The sequence below is a fragment of the Nyctereutes procyonoides genome, unplaced genomic scaffold (genome assembly GCF_905146905.1).
Source record: "Nyctereutes procyonoides isolate TBG_1078 unplaced genomic scaffold, NYPRO_anot_genome, whole genome shotgun sequence".
Taxonomy (NCBI): domain Eukaryota; kingdom Metazoa; phylum Chordata; class Mammalia; order Carnivora; family Canidae; genus Nyctereutes; species Nyctereutes procyonoides.
The window spans coordinates 13,720,988-13,744,158 of NW_026575125.1; the positions used below are offsets into that span (position 1 = coordinate 13,720,988).

Genomic DNA, 23,171 nt, shown 5'->3' on the forward strand with positions numbered 1-23,171 from the left:
GTATAAAGTACACATAGTGATGATTTGATACCCATGTACACTGTGAAAAGATTTCCACCATTGAGTAAATTAACATGTCCATCATCTCACATATTTACCTTTTTTTCTTTTGCGAGAAAGAGGTTCTACTCTCCGAGCAGATTTCAACTACACAATACAGTGTTTGAGTACCTGTGGGTCTAATGAGTTCCCTGGTGATGCTGGGGGACTAGGACCACACTTTGAGATCCCCAGCCCCTCCAACAGCCTTTTTTTCCTGCCTCCAGCCTTGTGAATCCTCCACAGCAGCCTGTCTCCCCCTCCCTGTCCCCTTGATCACTACCTGCTCCTCCCCCACTCCCCACCCCCACCCCCACCCCCTTCTCTTCCTTAAGCTCCACACTTCCTGCCAGTGAAGCCAGGCCCACACCGGAGGCCCAGGCCCCTCTGAGCTCCCCACCCCTCCAGCAGCTCCCAGTGAGACCCTATCCCACTTTCTCACCCCAACGTTCATTTCCCTCCTTCACCCCAACCTGTGCTACTGGGGTCCCGCCCTGTGTCCTCTGGCAGGGGTCCCCACAGTGTTCTTCTTGGAGCCCCATTGCCTTCCTCTTCTGTTTTCCACGTTCCACTCCCAGTCTCCCCACCATCACACCCTCCCCTTTCCCACCACAGCTTCAGCTCTTTCAGTGGCTAATAATTGGCTTATAGCAATTAAGTCCTCCTTCAGAGCTTTGTGCACTAAAGCATTTTGCACGTCTCGTCTCATAGAAAAGCCTGGTACGATCACCTGATATATTGCAGAGCATCGTCCCCTTCACACCTCGCTCTGAAGCCAGACTGTGTTTGAATCCCAACCCTGTCGGGATGCCTGGGTGGCTCAGTGTTTGAGCATCTGCCTTGGGCTCATGTTGTGATCCCGGGGTCCTGGGATGGAGCCCCACATTGGGCTCCCCGCAGGGAGCCTGCTTCTCCCTTTGCCTCTCTCTGTGTCTCTCATGAATAAATAAATAAAATCTTTTTTTTTAAAAAAAGAACCCCCAACCCCGCTACTTAACTTCAGGCAGGTCATGTGATCTCTCTGTGCCTCTACTTCCTCATCTGGGAAATGGGGATGTGAGCCACTAGTCTTAGCCTCTGATCCTGAGCTTGGCCCTGGAGGCACTGTGCGTGGGCCCACTCCGTCCTCCTCCCTGCTGCCCTCACCTGCTCTGTGCGCCGCTCCACCCACAGCGCTTCTGCACCAGCCCAGTGCCCTCCCACCCCCACCAGGCCTGACCAGTACCCTCAGACACTCCTCCAGCTTCCCAAGGGATGCTGTTCTGACCCCTCCCTGACCGTGTTAGAGATCCGCTTTCTCATCCTCACGGGGCTTTTTGCCCTTCCCACGTCTACATTCAAAGTGTGGTGCTTGAATCCATATGCGTCTCTCCTCCTGGACTGGGATTTCCATAGAGCAGGGACCTGATTCATTTGTGTTGATCCCTGTGTCATCAGGAGCTGGCATCTAGAATGCACCCAATAAATATTCGCTGATGAAACCCCTGGCATCCTCTGCAGTCCCATGCCGTGGTGCATACACCGTGCACGCCCTGGGTGGACTGTCCACCTCATTTAGGGAATGTGGGGAATTGGGGGGGGTCTCTGAAAATATGATACCGGGAAGCAAAAACCAGACTCCCCTCCAAACCTTTAACAAGTGCCTTTTCAAAATTGTCGTAAATATATAAGAATTCAGTTCTGAATGTCTCCATAATTGGTAGCATGAATCAGCCCTGGAGGTCAGGAAGGCTTCTTTGCTCTGGCTTTAATTAGGACAAAGCGGAAGCCATTTCTATGTAAATTAATCAATCCATCCAGGCACACTTCTTCAGCCCCATGATAGGCCGAGCTGGAGCCCTAGGAAACAGAGATGAATGATGCGGTTTCTGCCCTTGAGGGGACAGGAGGCAGACAGCGGGCCCCTGGGGAGTTGATGAGCAGGAGGGAGGGTTCCGAAGGGGTGAGCAGGCAGGCAGGCAGCCGCTGGCACCAGTGTGCTTTCAGCTGCTCTCCCTCACCTTGCATTTCAGAGAGCTTGAGATGTCACCACGAGGCCACTGTAGAATGTCTCCGGGGACAGGGCGAGATTCGGGTACTTCAGTGACGATGTCAGTGCATTGTTGGAAAGAGTCCAGCTCGAGGAAGGGGCTGGGGCTGGGGCTGGGGTAAGCAAACTGCTCACCTAGGACCAAATCCTGTCCCTGCCACTCACCGGTGGGCAATTTGGGTGCTTGTCTATACCGCTCTGAGACTCAGTTTCCTCATCTGTGAAATGGGAGTAATATCTACCCATGGAGCCGCACTTAGCACAGTGCCTGGAATGTAGCGATGCTGGATCTATTGTTATCATGAGTATCAGATACTATCAGATAGTATCAGAGCTGTGCCTACCAGAGACCTCTGTGGAATCTTCTGTAACGAACAACAACCATCACCAAAGCGGCCTATGACGTTGCTGGCAGGTGTCTGCTGTACCCATCACACAGGAGTGCTAGGGCATCAAAGAAATGCGGGCGGGTCAAAGCTCTTGCAGAAGTGAAGGTCATTGACAGTGGCTTTATATGGGATCCTCTCAAGTGCATGAGTCCATGTGGTTAGACGGTTTATTACCCTAAGCCCTTTACATATTTTTCAACAACCTTTTTTATGAGGCTGCTGTTTTTTAAAATGATGGGTTTTAAAAAAATATGTTTAAAGCAATCAGGGAGTCATCACTTGTGAGTACTGAGCACAAAGTGCTGACTCCCCCTAGGAAGGTGGGCGGGCCCGAGGGTCACTGACACAGCCCCTTGGCTTCTGTGACCTTGGGCAGGCCCCTTGGCCTCTCTAAATCTCGTTTTGTGGTCCATACAATGGAGCCAAAAGTATGCCTAGCCCAAGGGCCGTTTTGAAGATTAAATGCCATAAATACAAAAGTGTCTAACAGTGGTCCAATAAATTGTTGCTTTCCCTTCTCGTCCCATTAATAAGCATTTCGTCTGAGCAAGAGTCTTGTCAGCACTTAACAGGATGAATTCCAAAGCCACATTAAGGGAGTCTGTGAGTGTGCTCTTTCACCATTTTCTTCTTTTGATGATGATTTCTCTCACCTACTCAGAGAAAGAAAGGCTTCTTCAGAGTCTAGTCTGAAAGGTCATTCTACGTGTGTGCATCTGCCCCTGTATTAACACACTTTTCCCAGGTCACACTCATGATGTCTTGGCAGCTGATGGGTCTTTGGAAGGAATTCCAAAGATGGGGAACACCACTTGATTTCATGAGCACAAAATTGTATATTCTAATGGCAGAACGTTAGAGAATGCTGCCTGAAGGAGGTCACAAGGAGGCCAATGTGGCCGTGGTACCTGCCACACTGGCTTCTGGGAAGTGACGCCATGCTTTTCTTCCCCCAGGCCCATGGCTACCTTTGCTCACCCTGCACACACCCTCAGAAACCAGTGTGGTTAGAGACCTTGGTAGCCTTTGGTGGATTTTTGTGTTACTTTAGCTCTCCTGTTTTGAAAATTAGGGACTGGGGCTGGGGAAGCAGCAGCCACTTCAAAGAGAGAAATAAAAAGTGCAGTTTGCGCTCTGGCAGCCCCATAAATGGCAGCTCCCCAGAGCCTATGGCTTCACGAGGGACCCTTGGCCAAATCTCTTTGGAGATCCAAAATTGAAACGGTCTAAACTGTTCCAAACATAAAGGCAAGTATTTAAAAATAATTTCTAGCAATTTCTACAAGCCCAGGTTGTTTGATTCATGAGCCAAATAAGCGACTAGATTCACTATTCAGTGTAGTTCTTTGCATCTCCGGTGCCCAGCTGTGTGCTCTTGACATTCACTGTTCTCGTGGATACCTGGGCAGTGTCCAGCTCCAAGTAGCTACAGTTCTTGGCCTGAGAGCTTTGTCTCAGCCTGTGAGCTGGGCAGGCCAGAATTGCTTGGGAACAAATGTTCCTGGTAAAGACTTCGGTCAATGGACAGTGAAATAGGAGGATCAGTACCCCAGCTTCCTCACCCCTCAGGTTGGACAACTCTGAGCTATGTTTTACAGCATCCCCCAGGGTCTCCCAACAAGCTCAAACATCTCTTACCCATAGTGGGAATCTGTTTGATAACCTTCCCTTTACAACTGTTTTCCCTTCCCACTCTCACCTACCCACTCTGTTACCATGCTTCCCCAATACACGGCTTAAACCCGAATCTTTGTCTCCGGGTCAGCTTTGGGAGGAATCCATCCTCAGGCAGCATTTCAGAGCGTCCCTAAAAAAAGAAGTAGTGATCTCATTTACTGAAGTACAATATAAAATCTGGGTTACGGGCCAGGTACCATCATTGCCTCTGGCCGTGGGCCACTTCATTTCTTGAGATGGCGCCTCTTCTATAAAATGAGGGTCATGGGCTGCTTCAGCTGGCCGGGGATAGGTAGTGTGGGTGGGACAATCACTTCTCTGAGATGAACTGGGAATTCCAAGTCATCTAGACTCTCTGGCCATGCCCGCTAAAACCGGGGAGAGTTGTCTTCTCCTAATCAGGGTGAAACAGATAATGCCCCCTACAGGAGGCAGCACCATCCCGGGTCAGGAACTGCTATCAGATCACTTCTGAGGTCCTCTGGAGCTTTGCCATCCTATGATTACTTTCTCGTCAAGAACCTTTAGACATGGAGCCACAGCCACTGTGGGATTTTTCAGTCGGGGGTGTGGGGGGGGGGGCTGTTCAGTGATGACTCTTGAGTCGATGCAGGGAAGCCAGAAATAACCACAGATATTTAATTTAGTCCCCCCTTCATTCATTTGCCTTTGTACTCAGTGAGGAACATTAAAAGTTTGCCTGCAGACATATACGTGCCCTGAAAGCATTGGCTCTTTCATAGAGCAGGCTCATCCCCGGGTAACAGTGTCTCTGGTTATCAGAGACCCACACATACAGCATAGAACAAGAGAGAAGGAGAAAAGTTCTGGAAAGTTGGTTCCGTCTTAGGCAGAGTCAGATTTGTGGTTTATCCCTGAGCCACTGATTGTTCTACCACTGGAGTGATTTGGGGCCACCACCAGTGTCCTTTCTGTGTCTCCTAGAAGGGTCCAAAGAGACCAGTATGTTTCTTTTTCTTGAAGGAAATCTAAAAATACATTCCTGTGAGGGAAAGATTGGTCTCATTATGCTACACACCTAGCCACTGTCTGACATGTTGGAAACAAATCAACAATTTGTTCTTGTTCACTGCGTGAAACCTCTGCGAACTTTTCTTTGTAAAGATGTTTTTCCATTCTAAGAAGGCACTGGAAGACCATACTGCCATGCTTCTTTGGTGTGTGGTGAGCTTAATTTTTCCAGAAATGAAAGTTAAGGGGAATTCTTATCCTGATTTTCCATGAAGTGATAGAATTAGAGAGATAAACGAAAAAAATGAGTCATAAAATTTATTGAAAGGGCAGTGAAGGCTTGCCAGATGGGAAGCAAAGCAAAGACTCTTGTCATGTACAAGCATGACAAGGACAAATCAAAAAAAAAAAAAGGAAGAAAAAATGGGGCCTTTTGCTTCCATCTTCTAGGTAGGCACATGGCCGGCGTCAACCTTGAAGTGAAGTTTCTGGCAGGCATTACGCTCGTTCTGTTAGGCTTTGGCATCAGCAAAACTCCCTAGCAGAGCTCTGTCGGGTGCCACAGGGGATGGGAGCTTGATCTTTCACTTAGATTCCAAGCATAATGAATGATTTTAAAGTCTCTGTGATTACAGGTTGAAACTGGGGCAAGTCTACCTCTGGAAGAAGGCGGCCTCTCTTGCACGAGGAGAGGTAAAGGGAGTTAGAAGTACACTGTGTAGCCGAAGAACTTGCAGATAGTAGGCTTCCTAGATGGTCCCAGGCGGAACCCGCCACGGGGTCCTGTCTGGTGCCACCCTGATGATGAAGTCAACCTCGCAAACCAGACCCTACGAAGTTAATTTCTGTAAAAGGATAAAGCCGAACTTCAAAAAAAAAAAACAAAAAGAAAGGCTCCAGGTCCTCCCAAAAATGGAGGTGACCTGTTGGCTCAGCACAGTGGCTAAGTCCACCAGGAAATGTAGTGTCCGGCCGGGCGGGACCCAGGAGAGCACTGCGACCGGGGTTAGACAAAGGTCAGCAGAGCCAAAGGGTTTCAAAGAGGCAGGCATGGGGACTGTCCTGCTCAGCGTCCTGACCCGCCAGGCTGATGGCAGAGGGTTTATTCAGATTTGAGGGCCTTTGTTTGGGGGGATTGGAGTGATGGCCAGGAGACAATGCGCGACGCGACGGGAGGCTGGAGGCACGCGACGCCTGAACTGGATTTGGGCAGTTGCTGAGCAGATGGGGATCAGAGGGCCAAACAAAGGGGAAGCTGTTCCCAGCACATCCACAGGAAGGGGGGCTGCAGAGCCGGCCACCGGCAGGAGGGCTTCCTGCGCCGCCGCCCCGGGAAGACAAAGCGCGAGGGGAGAGCAAGGAGGGCGCGGAGGGCCAGGCCCAGGAGCTGCCCCTGCGGCGCACGCCTCGGATCCGACCTCCGCGCAGGCGGGGAGGCGCCGGGGGTCCTCGGGCCCCAGGGCAGGGGGCGGCTTCCCGTTAATCCAGGGCGCCGCGCAGGTAAAGGAGCCCTGTCAAGGTGAAGGGCCTCTCCGGACTCCAGCAGCGTCTCCAGTTCGCTTCCGCTAGAAGCAGGCGTGAGGGCAGCCCCCGTGGCCCAGCGGTTTAGCGCCGCCTTCGGCCCAGGGCATGATCCTGGAGACCCAGGATCGAGTCCCACGTCGGGCTCCCTGCATGGAGCCTGCTTCTCCCTCTTTCTCTCTCTGTCTCTAATAAATAAATAAAATCTTTTAAAAATTAAAAAAATAAAAGCAGGCATGAGACAAGGACTGGAGTGCCTTTAGGAGGTGGGCTTAGGAGGTGATGCCGGCGCTCCGCGGCGGGCCCGAGAGGCCAGGCAGGTGGGGCAGCAGGTGGGGCAGCGTGCACACGCGGGTGAGCAGGCCGCCCGGGGCCGGGAGACCGAGTACAGCTTCCCAGGTGGGGGGCGAGGACGCAGGGGAGAGAGGACCCACAGTTCCTGCCCCCCCCGCGCCCCCCCCTCAGAGTGAGGGCTGCTCCCAGGGGCACTTCTGAGCTCCCAAGGCCAGAGAAAGCCCCCCCGGGGGGGGCGCGGGGTGCCGCAGGCGCCCCAGCAGGACAGGCACAGCATGGGGAGGGGCTCGAACCGGGGGACTGCTGGCCAAGCTCTTGCAGACCCAGGGCCAGCCTCTCTGAGTCCAGGCACGTATCCCTCGGGCCGCTCAGCCTCGCACAGGCCAAAGGCTTCGCTTTGCTCTTAGGCCTGCACACTTCACTTTTTTCCTGGGAGCGCATTAGCTGCTCAGGTTGCATGTAGAGTGACCCCCTCGCCAGCCACTGCCCTGTGTCTGTGCCTCCTGTCTAGCCGAACTTTCCTGCTGCCCCCTCTCTGCGCACCTCCCAGGTGCTGTTGCTAGTCTTCCTCTTGCTCATCCGTCACATGCCAGCTGCACCACCTCCTCGTTATTCCTCAAACACACACTGCACATAAGGTGTCGCCTCAAGGCCTTTGCCCTTGCGGCTCCCTCTGCCTGGAGCACTGACCCCCTACTTCTCTCTCGGCTCTGATGCCTCCTCAGCAGATCTCCTCATATCTCGCCTTATCTGCGAGGCCCTTCCCAACCACTTCCTTCAAAATATGACACAACCACTCCCCTTCTCTGTCCTCTGTCCCCGCTTTTCTGTTCTCTGTAGTCCCTACTGCTCTCTGGCACATCGCATAATTTAATTCCGTGTCACATGGCTGCTTGTCTGCCTGGCCTCTCTAGAATGTCAGCTTCATGAGGGCAGAGTGGCCCAGGACCCGGTCTCCCGTGCAGATGGGGTGTCTCAGCCTTTGGCATCCAAAGAGGAAACAAATTCTGTGACCTGGGGCTCTCAGGGAGTTTCTTGGTGAATTTGGGCCTTGACCTGCATTTTTTAGCATGAAGAGATGTGTCACCAGGAGAAGGCAAAATGGATCGTGCGTGATAGATGCTTTATAAAGGGGCCTGGGCTGCAGCAGTCAGCTGTGAGCTCTGGGGCTCCACATGGCAGGTGACTTTGGTCAGGCTCAAGGAGAGAGAAACTGACCAGACGGAGAGGACCAAGCATCTGATTTGGGTTCTGGAGGGAGGGTGCATAGAGGGGCATGGAAATGAAGAAATCACAACCTAGCTCTTTGGAAAATTAATTTCACTTTCTGACCCCGGTTAAGAGCCATTTCCCAAAAGGCTCTACCACTGGCCCTACCTCTACTGAGGTGCTAAGCTGTTCACCTTCATGTGACCCTATAAGGAAATGGAAGACAAACACCGATGAACCTGTCTTTCAGGGGAACGGTGGAGAGCTTTGTCCACTAAAGCATGTGGCACATCGCCTAGAAAAGCCTTGTATAGTCACCTGTGTATTATAGAGCATCGTCCCCTGCACACCTCACTCTGAAGCCAGACTGTCTGTGTTTGAATCCTAACTCTGCCACTTAACCTCAGGCAGGTCACTTTCTTCTCTGCGCCTTGATTCTTCATCTGTGAAGTGGGGATGGTGGCAGTACCTACCTCTTAGCATTGTGGAGAGGGTGACATGAGTTGACTCAAGTGACCTACCAAAGTCAAGGAGCTGGCACATAATAAACATTCACTGAGTAGGAGCTGTTGCAGGTGTGATGATGTGGTTCATCACCCCTCACATGCACACGAATCCTCTTTCAGGACCCTTCTCGGGTCTGCTTTCCATAGAACATGTCTTTTTTTTTAAGATTTTATCTATTTATTCATGATAGTCACACACACACAGAGAGAGGCAGAGACACAGGCAGAGGGAGAAGCAGGCCCCATGCAGGGAGCCCGACGCGGGACTCGATCCCGGGTCTCCAGGATCGCGCCCTGGGCCAAAGGCAGGCACTAAACCGCTGCGCCACCCAGGGATCCCGTAGAACATGTCTTAAGAGAGTGAAGTACTCAGGGTGGAAAACAGTTCTGTCCAGTGGTTTATAATCCCACCTTGGCTAGGAAAGGGCGAGAAGAGGAAGCACTGAAAAACAACCCTGTAGGGGCATCTCAGCCTTCGAAAGAGGTGCAGCGGGGAGGGCTTCCTGTTCTTGGCTTGCTAGGTCATCGCCCACTAGTTGCCTGACGTCTGTTACGGAGCCGGGCCTGCCGCGAATGGATCTCCGCCCCGGCTCCCTGCCAACATCATCGTGCAGGGCGGCCAGAGCCTTTGGAAGCAGCCTGCGGAGAGCCTGCCAGGGCTCAGTGTACTTGCACGCTTGCTCCCCAGTTGCGAGAAGCAGTTTTTACATTTCTGCCACTTGCCTGACCTGCGGCGGCAAAGCGGCCCGCCGGGGAGGCTTGGCACCACTGCCTGGCACTGATGTCCGTTCCTTCCTAGCATTGGCCTGTGCCAGCAGGAACAGGGACGGTGCCAAGCACGCCACCATGGCTGTGCCAAGCAGCTCCACTGCAGTGGTGGCTCAAGGATGCTTGAACCTGCCCAGTTGTCATTAAAAGGAATGCTGAAGACACTGGATGGGTCTGGCTGTTTCCTACAGTTTCCTGTCTCCAAGCAGCAGTGACTTCCTGGGTCAGCTCCACAGGCAGCTATTATTCAGCTGCCTAAATCCAGAGAAAGTATAGCGGCTACAACACGGTGATACCCAGGGAACTTCTCCTTGAGGAAGTCCTGAATCCAGAGAGAGAGAGAGACATAGAGGTAGAGGGAGAGGCAGGAGAGGTTGAGGTTGAGACATAGAGTGCTTTTGCATCAGTCAGCCCTGGATTCAAGCTCAAGATCCATCACTTCCAGGATCCCTGGGTGGCTCAGAGGTTCAGCACCTGCCTTTGGGCCGGGGTGTGATCCTGGAGTCCCGGGATCGAGTCCCGCATCGGGCTCCCAACATGGAGCCTGCTTCTCCCTCTGCCTGTGTCTCTGCCTCTCTCTCTCTCTCTCTATCATGAATAAATAATAAATTTAAAACATCTAAAAAAAAAAAAGATCCATCACTTCCAGGCAGGATGACCTTGGGCAAGTTACACGATCATTCTAATTCTCAGTTTCCTTATCTGTGAAATGGGTAAAATTGTGTCTAGCCCGTGGGATGGTTATGAGGAGTAAAGGAGATAAGGAGTAATAATTAATAGTTTCTAACACATACTATTTGATTCATGCTAAGGTGTTGTTATTACTTACATGTTATTATTAACAATATTCTCACGAGTGCTTGGCCTGCCAGGAAAGGTAGTTATAAACCAGTGCTTCTCACACTTTAGTGCACATAAGAATCATCAGAAGAGTTGGTAAAAATGCAGATTTCTGAGCCCCACCCTTAGGGATTTGGATTCCACGGGCCTATTTCTAACAAGGTCCCCGGTGCTGCCGGTGCTGCTGGTCCACAGACCACACTTTGAGTAGCATTGGTATAAACCACAGAACAGCATTATCCTTCCTGTAACAGATATTCTGAGGTGTTGGAGGAATGGATGCAAAGCACTTCATCTTAGCTTGTGCCGTATACTCCACATAGAATCACGTGACTTTTACTGGACTGCAATTCCCATTCCATTAGGCTGCAGAATTAATGCTTAACGTTGTCCTAAGCATTGATAAGACAAGGAGGCAGAAGCGAATGCCTAGAAAAATTGACATAACCAAGAAAGGCTTAGAGCTTGAAGGTTGATATCACTGCTGAATCTGAACACTGCTTAGAAGTCAGCGTGTATTCCTGTCACAAAGAGGTGTGGGTTCCCCTTCCCCAGGGACGCAGATGGAGCTGATGATGGAGGGAGATGTGCTCATCGTCTGCCTCTCTTGCACAGTGCTTGCGCAGAGGGGAAAATAAGGGTGTTTCAGAAATACTCTCTAGGCAGTTCTTGATTTTTTTCTTTTGTAGTTATGAGACATGAAAATCAAATACTATTGCTATCAAGATAAGGACTACACTGCCCTCGGTATCCTGTCAGTTTTCCCCTGACATCTTCGTATGGTGGCGCCTTCGCTCAGAGATCAGGATTTTGCTGCCTTCCCCGTGCCCCCCCCCCCCACCTGCCCTTCTTTTTTCTTTGGACAACAGAGGCTCCTTCACTGAAAAGTGCCTGGATTCTGGGAGTCCCAGAATTTGGGTCTCCCTGAGGACAAAATGCAAGAGATTTGGAGCTGGAGGACATCCAGAAATCACGGTTTCTTTTTGTGATTTCTTTCCACATTCTCCTAATTGCCCACAATGAGGAAATATCACTTTAATAATCAGAGAACCCGGCTACTATTTTCTCTCAATCAAGAGCGATAATTCTGTACATAGCCTACAACAGCTAGCACTTCGTAAGTGCTTTGTCTCAGCCAGCAAACACTGTGCCAAGTGCTTTCATGTGTAATATTATTTAGTTCTTGCCACAGGTTGAATGAGATTTGAATCATTGCCCCTGTTTTACGGATGAAGAACTGGAGATACAAAGAGGCCGAGTACCTGGTTCAAGGTTGCAGGGCTAGGCAGTGGCAGAGATGGGATTCAAATCTGATATTTTTAATTCAGTTTTTAACCATGATGCTTTGTGTATAATCACAACCATGTAAAATATATAAGCCAGGCAAAAGTTCTGGAAGAAGATATATCAACCTGCGACGATGATTTGTCTGAATGGTGCAGTGGTACAGCAATGTACTTTTTCTTCCGGTCTGATTTTCTCATTATTTTCCCAGTCACCGTATATTATTACTTCTACAGTAAAATATACTTATTACTAATTGAAAGAAAAATCACTTAGCCCAGGCTTTTTCTTCCTAGTTCAATGTCTAAAGTCATTTCGGGCAGATGATCTGTTGTTCTGTGAAGAGTCCCAGGCACCCGGACTCTGCAGGGGCTAGTCAATTTGGTTAATCATTCTGTAGATTTACCTACATGAGGCCCCAAAAAGTGGCTGACTCCATTATCTGGATGGAAGGACTCCTTGTAATCATGTGCTTTCCTGCTGGGCAGGGACCTGCTGTCAGGAGCCTCTGCCCTTTGAGCTGTTCCTCCAGTTGTCGAAATGAGCTTCTGCTGATCATCCAAATTCCTGTTTAACCGTCTTCATGACCCAACGCCTGTCGCAGAGAGTTGGATGGCCGGGGCTAGAGATCAAGCTCATGCCCTTGGCCTCGAGTCTCAGCAGCTTTACTACAATAGGTATTTACTGTGCGCTCAGCTAACAGTTCCATTCCATCGTTTCCTATCTCCCAGGTCGGCAGGAGATCTGCCACCTGGTCATTCCGAGACCAGGCCTCTCCGCCTTGTGGTTGTGCCTTACAGCCTTCCGTGGGATCCTCTAAAACTGGTCGACAGGGGAGTTTCACCGTGTCTGTGGGCCAGATCTGGAAGTGGTGCTCATCACATCTGCACATCGGTGCCATTGGCTAGCTCCCAGTCACGTGGCTACCCTAACCGCAAGGGGGGCTGGGAAATGTAGTCCGGCTGTGTTTTGAGGAGGAAGAGAGAACAGGCCCTGGGATGCACAGCGCAGAATCAGCCGCAGGTACATTCATTTGTTGAATGGATATTTTGGGAGTGTCAGGCCCACAGGTTCTGTTTGGGTTCCGTTTGCTGTAGGCCTGAGGCAGCGCTGTCTTTTGTCTTTTTGGTCAGAGCCCGATTTGGAGGGTCTTTCTCGAGACTAAGTAGAGGTCACTGTACCTGACTTCGATCCTTCGGGGGAGCGCAAAAGGCGCTGTTGCCCCTACAGACACCCTGGTGCCCCTATCAATCAGGATGCGCCTGGAGAAGAGCAGCCCTGTAGGCTATTTTAACAGAGGCTGTTGGTTAAACAGGCAGCAGGAGGCTGAACAGACCAGCGAGGCAGAGAGCAGCCCCAGGATGGGGGGAGCAGGGGGAGAGGGCGAGGTCATGAAAACTGAGGGGTCTGGAGGGGATACCCTGCAGAGCTGAGACCCAGGGCCCTGAGGAGGAAATGCTGCCTGGCCAGTGCTCGTGCAACGGCGGGGGCCCAGAGAGGCCGGTTCTGGGATTGCAAAACACCAAACCAAACCCAAACCGAAACAAAACAGCTGGATTCTGGAACGGGTGGCCGCTCCCGAAGGAAGGGCTGTTCCTAAGGGGACGGTCAAGGCAGGGGACGGGAAGCCCAGCGCGGCGCCCGCCGGCCTCCCTCTAGCTCCCCCTACTGGCAGAGCCCGGCGGGGAGCCCGGGCCAGGCCTGCAGGCGCCGTGCGGCCGGTGGGCGTCACAGGGCAGGGTCTGCAAAGGGTGCTTCGGAGGTGATGACTTCATAACTGCTACGGGGGCTTTTGTTTCAAGCTCACACAGTTTATGTTTTGCTTATGCGGTGCCACCACCGCGGAATCTCAAAGGGTCGCTCGAGAAACCTCTGAGTACGATCGGTTTGCTCCTCCGCGGCTTCCCTGAACACGTACTGCCGGATGCCGGGCCGGCCTTGGTCCTGGGCGACGAGCTTTGGATGAGGCCGTTCTTGCCCACAGGGAGCTCATGCCACACACGTGCGTGCGCAGCCACGCACGTGTGCTCACACCCGGGGTGAACGAGAGAAGGACTAGGGAAGCACCGAAAACCCTCCGGGCTTGAGAGCAGGGAGCGTCGTTCTTCTTGGCTGCCTCGGCTGCAGGATGGTGGGGAAACGACTGTCGCTTTCCTTGCTGGAGAAGAAGGAGGAGAAAGTGGCATTTGCCGTGTCCTTGGCCTGGCATGGAGATCATCGATTGTTCTGCTGCCTGGATTTGCTCTCCCAGCAAGCAGTCTTCCTAATCAGGGGGCAAACCAAGTGGAGGTTGACCTTGACTGAATGGAATGAGAAAAGTGGAAAATAAATGAGGGCGGTCAATGCATGTTGGCCCCTCGGAGGCCTCTGCTTTCCACCCGGGTGTGGGGAAGAGGGCGGCTCGTTTTATTTGAGTCCTTTAGGCATCCGCCAGAAAGCACTCAAGGCTCAACTTTTTCTAACCCGTCGGGAAAGCAGCACATGTGCTGTGCTTTTGTGTGGGGGAGACAGGGAGCCCTGCAGGTATGAGCTACAGAGTTTTCCTTTAGTGTGGCGAGTTTTCCACAGCCATGTCCTCATTCGACATTAATTGAGCACCTACTGTGTGCCAATGGCAAAGAACCAGACAGACCCCATGGCTTTGAGTCAGTGGATGGTATATTACAGCTGAGGCTCACCCCGCCCTTTTGATCTAGGATCCAGGGAAAGTCGGAAGTCATCCAGACACCCCCTTTTTCACGTAACAAGTGTCATGTTGCAGAGAAGGCCTGCCATTAGTTATAGGACTGAGGGAAGCCATAGAACCTCTTTGGGCCTCTGTCCTCTCATCTTTGAAATGGGGAGTCACTTTAGGTTAGCTCAGGATCCAACCAGTGTTGATTGAGGGCTCACTGTGTGCCAAGCACTGTGTTATTTCTAGGCTGTACTGGTGAGCCATTTAACTTCGCATTTCTGAGGTAGTCCTGAGTTCATATAAGTTGATTCCTCTTAATAAAGATGACTTCTAAATATGTAACCAAATGTGATTTAATGCTTTCTATGTTCTGAAGACTTTTTATCCAAGTCAGAAAACAGTGAGGTCAGGTGTTAAAGAGGCGGTGGCCATGGGAATGGAATGCAGGTGTATCTGTTAGCTGAACTTCGTGTAACTAACCTAGTGACTTTCTTATAGTCACACACGCTTAATCTTGCCAATGAACCTGTGGGTCGATTGGGCAGATAGGGAGGATCTGGTCTGGACTGGCCTGGCCAGGGCTGGGAGTTCTAGGATGGCCTCACTCCCAGGGCTAGGGTCTCAGCCTGGATGGCTGCATTGCATGGGTGCCCTCTCCTCGTGGTCTCTCACCCTCCGGGAGGCTAGCCTGAGCTTGTTCACACCGCCCTGGAAGGGCCCCCAGCAGCAGGACAGGGCAAGCCTGGAAGCCCGGGTGCGTCTGCATGTCTCTGCTTCACTCTCGTTTGCTCTTGTCTCTTGGACCAAAGCAAGTGGCAAGGCCCAGCCAGAGTCAGCATGTCTGGGGATGACCCAAAGGCCATTTTGCACAGTCTCCACGGGAGGTAACAGATGCCAGGCCGTTTGGGCAGTTTGTTTTCATGTGGGGGGCAGCGAGAAGGAGGCCAGCTGTGATGGTGTCCAGGGCAGGGACCTGGGTGAAAGGAATGGTGGGACTGTTGAGAACCAAGAAATCTGACAAATGATTTTGTCTCTGTGCAGGTTGAGGTGCTGATGGATTCACCCCTCTACCATCTAACAGACTTCTCAAAGTCGTTCAACAAGTATTTCGTGAGCTCCATCTATTTGCCAGATCTGCAGATCCCCTAGGGCAGAGGCCGGGGTGGGGGCAACAATGTTCTAGAAACATATGACTTATTGACAGGGAGATGGTGGGAGAAGGGAAGAAGGAGAGATTTGAGATTCTGCTAAAAGCTGGAGATGCACATGTGTACACACGAACGTGTGCCACATGCACGCACATCGCACATGCGCGATCTTCCAAACGACCTCGGAGGACTTCCAGAAGCCCAGCCTAGGGGATGGGATCTGTGAATTGCCAGACAGAAAGCAGGCTGTGGAGAGGAGAGGGAAGAGGCTGGCAATGGCCCCAGGGGAAACTCCCCTCCCACCTTCCAGGTGAAGCTAGAATCAAGATACCACCATGCTCACTCGGCATAATGATGCTCGGAGTTCATTTTTGTACATTTTTTTAAAAAAAGGTTGACACGTGTCTGTTTAAATTAATTTCCCCATCTCTATGGACTTATTTGGATGAAACAAGTCTTACTGCTATTAATAGAGAAGCGGGTGGTGTGGCGGGAAGAAAAGGGGGCAGGAGACCTATTTAAAAAGGTCGCAAGATGAGTAGGCCCCTTGTTACAATTAACAAACAGAGCCAGGCTGCATTTTAGCATCAGAAAAGCAACCCACTTCAGTGCCTGCTTTCCATCTGGGCCAGCGGTGGCCCAGGCCTGTGGCCCAGGGCCAGTTACTTGGGTGGCTGCGATGCCAGGCCTCGAACATCCCTGCCACCACCGCCCTCCCGGGAGGCTGGGTCTAAGTCCCACTCCGGGCCTCAGCGCCCATTGTTCCCAGGCCCGCGGTGTCAGCAAGAACGTGGACCTCATCCTACTGGATGATCCAGAAAGACAAGCCATCGGCCGCCCCCCCTGCCCAGCTCAGGGCTTTCCTCTTGTTTATGTTTAGTTTTCAGCTGACAGGAGTGTCAGCTTCCATGCCAGCACTCCGAGGCCTTGCAGGGGGCTCTGCACTGCAGTGAGTGTGCAAACACGTGTAACCGAAAAGCTCGGGCCTGTGCGGCGGAAGCCAGGGGGCTGGGTGGCCGCGGCCTCCAGAGGCCCTCATGGAAGTGGCCACTGCTGATGGTCCTGCAGGAAGCTCGGCAGGATTTCCTCAGAGGTGGAGAGATAGCTGGTGGCAACGCCGGGGGGGAAAAAGCTGGGGGGGGGTTGTGGGGACAGGAGGGGTGGGGAGAGACCAGGTCTGCAAAACCCAGGAGCCCCCCCACCCCCTCGAAAAGGAGCAAGTGCATTTGAATGGGCCTTATTTGCAGTCCAGAGGAGGGGACCTGAGCAAGGCCCCTTGAGTCCTGAAGGGCCATCAGATAGAGACCACGAAGGATCTGGAAGAGATTGAATTCATGTAGTACTAATGGGGAACTGAAGGTTTGATGCCAGGCATTTGAGCTGCTAACCACAGAGCTATGATTTTTCTTAAGAGGGTAAAAATAAACATAAAGAAGGTATGGAGGTACTTCCTTGATGCCCCAAGTACCCAAAGACAATGAACAGTTTTCCCTAGTTTTCTCCCATGTGCGTTCATGCCCACCTACATGCACGCACACACATGTATACACGCGCACATAGCCCAGCTAGCTAGCTCTGTGGGGCAGAAGGATGTCACCTCACAGGACATCTTGAGCTTGTGCCTGACCATACACTTAACTCTTTTTAAACCTTCCTTGGACTTACATTAGCTCTCAGGGCCCCAGGGAGAGAAACATTTTATTTTGGGGGTGCTTGTCAAGGTTCTGGTTAAAGACCAGGCTGCTAGGTGCTTGGGTTGGCCTCTGGTGGCTCCTTGGTGTGGCAGCAATGAGCAGTCAAAGGCAGGTTGCTGCCCAGGGCACCTGGCTTTCGCTGTTACTTGGCCATGGGGAGGCCATTGGACACCCATTCTGGAGCTCATCTGCTCCAAGTTGAGCCGCTTGGGTGCAGCCTATAAGGGCAGTGGTGGCCTGGTCGGATGCCCAGGGGGCTCCCCTCTGCCCCAGCCCCACCCCAACACCCTGAAGATCTGGAGCTTAGCAGTCATGGGAGATGAGGAGCTGTCATGGGAGCTGCCGCCACCTAGCCCCATGGATTGGTGCAAGAGCCTCCTAATGGTCTTCTTCCTTCAGTCTTTGCATACTTCTAGTCCATTCTACACCCAGATGCTTTGCAAAGAGGTCAGATCGTGTTCCTCCTCTGCTCAAAGCTGTCCAAAGATCACCTGCCCCACCCAGGGCAAAAGTCAAAGCTTTCACATTGGGGTGGCCCACAAGGCCCAGTGGGATCTGGCCCCTGCGTGCCCCCACCAACTCCCTCCTGCTTCAGCCTCAGGGTTCCAGCTGTTCCCAAACACACCGAGCGGATCCACCTCTGGCCTTCTGCTTGTGCTGCTCCTCTGCCTGGAGCACTCTGCCGCTCACGCTCACCTGCCTCGTGAGGCCCTCCTTTCCTGGCCACCCTCTGGATCTCCTTCCTCCCTTCATTTTCCCCCAGAGCGTCCGTCACCAGCTAACAAACACTGTGGCTTACATCTGGGTGTTAGGATCTGTCTCCCGGACTAGAGCGTAAGCTCTGTGAGGACGGGGATTTTTGGTCATCGTATTCAGTACGGTGCCAGCAAGGCCTGATGTCGGAGGGCTTGGCACGCAGTAGGAGAGAATGCATCCCGGGATGCCATTCAAACGGTCACTCAAACCCTGATGCTTCCGCTGAGCTGCAGGAGCCGGACCCTTTCTCCGCCTGACGACTAGCACAGGCTGGACGGGGAGTCTCTGGAGATGCTCCCCTTCCCCGGTGGTCTTGGCTTCGACTGTTTCTCCCAGGGATGGCCAGGGTGTCTGGTCACCCTCCTTCCATGAATACACATGTTGGAACAAAGAGGATGGCGTGTTTCCATGGCATCTATTAGAAGTCCTTGGTCTGGTGACAAGGTGCTTTCCCCAGGACGTGGCCTGAGTTCCCCGCTTCACCGTGGTGGGAGCAGGGCCTCCACCGACGAGGCTGCTTCCCCGTCACGGCAGCACACAGCAAACACACAAGTGCAGGCCGTCCGGAGGAGCACAGTGGCTTCTCAGGGTGCCTCCCCGATGCACCGACATCCCTCCCCTCCCTGCACACCCCTCGCCCTCCCAGCACCCCTCTGCAGCTGGCCCCTGCAGTAGCCTGGGCCTGACGCACTTTCTGTAATAATACCTGCTGTTTATGGAGTATCTGCTATGAGCCTGGTGTTTTACGTATATCTTTAATCTTTACAAGATCCCTCCCAAGGAGGTGTAATTATTCCTCTTTAAGGAGGAAACTGAGGCTCAGAGAAGTTCCACGACTGGTCCGAGGCTGATGAGGAAAGCGAGTAGTAGAACTGGGTTTCTGCCAAGGTCTGGCTCCGAACACCACGAACCGCACCACCTCCTCGGCTACCTTGTATGGTAATGCAGGTTGTGCACTGCACAACACCAAAGGCATCGCGAAGGATCCCCTCTGGAGTGCACAGACTGCATGGCTCTACGCAGCCACCTTATCTGCTGGGAGTAGTCTTGGGCTTGGGAGACCAGCTATGTCGGCCAGGATGCATCACACCTCAAGGAATAGAAGGGCTGAGCTCTTGGGGGGATTAAACAAAATGGAGTTTTCGTTTTCTCACACAGCCAAATGTCATCTGGAGGTAGGTGGCTGCAGACATTGGTTTAGTGGCTCAGCAGTGCTGGATTCAGTGTCTCAGAAATTCTTTTGGCCTTTTCCTCATAGTTACAGGGTGGCTGCTATGGCTCAAAGCATCACGTCTGTGTTCTACAGAGAAAGACATTGGGGAGGGGGGTTCAGTCACACCTGTTCCATTTTTATCATGAAAGCTAAACTTTCCCAGACCTCCTTGTCCACCTCCCAGAAGATTTCTGCTCTTGATTCGTCAGCCAGAGCTGTGCCACAGGACTGTCCCTGTCAACTGACTGTGAAAGACAGTATTTTAAATTTCAAAGCTTTGAAATGCAGAGGGTTGGGGAGGGAACTCTGGGACAACTATACCTGCCACACTGGTGGTTTTGATTTCCTGGCCAGAAGCATTTCTAGGAGACTGGCCCGTGGTGTCCTGGTCTTTATTGGCCACACCAAACCAATAGGACTTATTTGTCCCACATAAGGGGAATCAGAAGGCAGGAGAATGCTCTGATACGGTTTGTGACTCCCTGAAATAGGGAGCGATTCTAGATCCTTTGTACTCAAAACATCATTACTATCTGGGAGCTGGTTAGAAATGTAGGATCTCAGGTCCCACCCCAGACCTACTGGAGCAGACTCCGCATTTTAGTACAATCGCCAGATGATCTGTGTGCACATTACTGTTTGAGAAGCACTGTTTCTAGAACACAAACCAAGAATAAGGCTTCCTTCCTGACTTCCACCAAAGTGCTCCCAGCTGTTGGCTCTAGGATGACCAGCTCAGGTTTGCCCAGGACTCTCCTGGTTTTAGTGCCGATGGTGCCATGTCCTGGGAACCTCCCCCGGCCCCAGTCCTGGGCAAACCACCCTATAAGTTCTTTTCAGTGGGGTTCTCCTCTCCCTCTGCCTCTACTAAGGCCCAGCCTATGACTACAAGATGGGAAGCCTAGAAAACTTCCTTGGAGAAGTCAGGAAAGATAGCTAGACGGCTTTACCTGTAGAATATGGGGCCGAATGAGGCCTGAGCCAGGGCTCATGAGTGTAGGAACAAGGCAAGGCTCTGCCCTCCTGACAGGAGGTATGGAGAACCGGCAAGGAGATGGTTAAGAGCCCTGAGGGCTTTTTATCCTGGTGGTTCAGAGGTATCATTACTGGACTTAATAGTATATCAACAGCCAGCATGAAGGGGTTTGGGATTAAGAACCCGGTAACACAGCAGATTAACTCTTTCCTCACTTCTTTCTTCCACCCCTTCATGTTTCTTTCTTGCTTCTGCCAAGAAAACAAAAGAGAAATGCCCAAATCCCACACAGGAAGCACTTGTCATGAGTAGCATCAGTGACTCAGAGTTCTTTTTCAGTCCTGCCAGCCCAGAGCAACAGGAATGAGCCGGAGTGATCTGATTTATTAGTGGAAAAAAAAAACCCACAACTTTTCCTGACCTTGAACCTCCTGTGAGTCCTCCCCTTTCTGCCTCCCAGCCTCCTTTGTCATGCCCTGGGCAGCCCACGTGGCTGCCTGAAAGGGCCTGTTTGGGGGGCCCGAGGGCTGATTGGTACCCCGGGGTTAGTGGAGTCGGAAAGAGAAGACAAGGCCTGGCTCCTGAAGCTTGGGCTTTTGGGAGCCATGTAGCAAGGAACCCAGTCTAACACACTAGCGCTTCTGTATCCTACCTCTAGGAGGGGACAAGAAATCCAAGGGCAGCTGGGGCAACTGAGAACTGTGGTTTCGTCCTTTACTCTGGCCGTCCTGATTGTGAGCCGGGTGGTCCATGGGAGCTTTGCGGACCTCCCCCAAGGTGTCCATATTTGTCTACGTAACCCCTTTGCTCTTGTATGAGACATGTTTGGGATTCAGGGAAATGGTAGATCCAGGAATTTGCTGGGTTGCTTTGGACCCTTCTGCCATCTAGAAGGACAGCTGTGGGGTATCAGTGTGCTTCCTGAGTCCAAGCTGCTCTTACTGAGTTCCTCCAGTGCTCTTTCTTAGAACACTATAGAAAGGGCTTGTAGACGTGCCGTATTCCCAGACACAGGCCAGGGCTATGGAGAGACGCAAGTCATGACAATGGACACGGATGACAAGGTGAATGGAAGATGATATGTTAGGCCTCACTTGCCAACAGCAGACAAAGGCAGCACCCATCTGGTCTCCGGCCTGGACTGTGGAAGCTCTCTGTTGTGGAGGACTAGGAACTATAGCACGGCCAGCCCGACAGGACCATTCTGGTGGGAGCCATTGCCCCCTGACTGGGACACAGTGGGGCTGTCGATTTTCTAGACCAAGTGACTCTTCATTTTATCTGTCTCTAAGAATTTGCAGCCCAACTGGAAGGCCCATGTTTCCATTTGCAGTACTGTAAGGAACAGCCCTTTTTTTAAAAAAAATTATTATATATTTTAAAGATTTTATTTATTCATCCTTGAGAGACACAGAGTGAGAGGCAGAGACAAAGGCAGAGGGAGAAGCAGGCTCCCTGCAGGGAGCCCGACGTGGGACTCAATCCCGGCATGGTGGGATCATGCCCTGGGCGAAAGGCAGACGCCCAACTGCTGAGCCACCCAGGCATCCCAGGAACAGCTCTTTCTAAAGGGTCAGTGGCCATGTTTATGACTGTGGTGGCTGTCAACCCCCTTGCAGTCGGAAGACCCCTCCCCTCAGGGCACTCGTGTTGGTGCTGTAGATGCTACGTGAGGTCTGTGGGGCGGGGGAGTGGAAGGGGCTGGGAGACTTGCATCCTAGAGTCTGGTTTGAGATTCTGGTTACATCAGAGGAGCAAGGAGGGGCATGGGATCAGTTATCTGTCGCTGTTATCTTTCAAACCTTGGTTTGGGTTCATTCCGCCTTCAGGAGTCCATCGGTCCTCTCACTAGACAGCGGTGCCTGATTGGAGCTCAGAGGCCATGGGTCTCCATTGTGTGTCCCTGACTACCTAAAGCAAAGCTTCTCACATTGGAATGTGTGTCGAATCACCTGGAAAGCTTCCCAGTGCCTGGATGGCCGGGCCCTACCCTCAGAGATTTACATTCAATGGGTGTGGACTGGGGTCTGAGAATTCACTTTTTTGGGGGGAGGGGAGGGGCCGAGGGAGAGAGAATCTTGAGCAGGCTCTGTCCCCAGTATGGAGCCCAATGTGTGGCTCCATCTCAAGACCCCAAGATGATGACCTGAGCTGAAATCAAGAGTAGGAAGCCCAACCGACTGAGCCACCCAGGTGACCTTGAGAGTTGTCATTTCTGACGGGCTCCCAGGTGATGCCAATATGCTGGTCCAGGGGCCATACTTCAAAGGGCAGTGGTCCAAAAGAGGTACCCAAGACGATGACCTTCAGTAGCTCCCCCTTAGGACAGATTGAGCATGTCAGGATAAGAACTCAGTGTGCCATCTCCCTCTCCTCTCGGGCCTAGCCATTAGGTTCCCCACCCTGACCCCTCATTTATAGAGGGACTTAAGATGCCATCTTGGAGTGTGAAGCAGGAATCCTGCATGCTGAGGGATTAGCGCAGCTGCCCCTCGTACTCCCTCTTCCTTCCACCCCCCAGGGGACCTTGGGGCAGAGGGTTCCTGCTGGCGCTGCAGTAGCAGGCAGCTCGCATCTGGAGTTACACCCTTCAGGGGTCTCTGGAGAAGCAGGAACAAACCAGAGGAGAAAATTACATTTGAAATAATTTATTTTCACATGCAGGGAAGAAATCACATTTGGTCTAGATTCATGTAAAGAAAACAGAGATTAGATTTTTTAAAGTGTGTTGCTGGCAAGAGAGAAGAGCAGACGGGTTTGGATAAAATACACATTCCGTTGAACCTGGCCTTCCGTCCCAGACTGCATTTTAAGGGGTTTTGAGGTAGGCTGTGAAGGAGAATCCAGCCTGGGTTTTTCTTTTCATTTTTTTTTTCTTTTGAAATACTTCCTAGGTTGGGGCCAGGAGTAACAGAAGCATCTGGACTGCAGGAGAGGGTGTTCCTAGGATTCCGAGCTTTTTCAGCCTAATCGGTAGGAGGCCGACTTAGAAGTCTCATCTGAGGGGAGAGAGAGGGTATTCTTTTGGGATTTCTGGCCCAACTGTAGATCAGTCTGGGGGGGGAAGGCCATGAGGGGAGGCTGGAGTAGTAGGTCGCCATGCAGAGTGAAGGCCACACCAGCCGTGCAAATGGCCACACCTAGAGGCTTCATCTGTAGACCCTCCGTGTAGATGAGAGCCA

The 23,171-nt window shown here is 52.0% G+C and overlaps 1 protein-coding gene across 2 annotated transcripts in view; it reads left to right on the forward strand.

Moving 5' to 3' along the window:
• NHS (NHS actin remodeling regulator) overlaps positions 1-23,171 on the forward strand; it is a 345,687-nt gene that overhangs the window by 148,044 nt on the left and 174,472 nt on the right. The window lies entirely within an intron of this gene.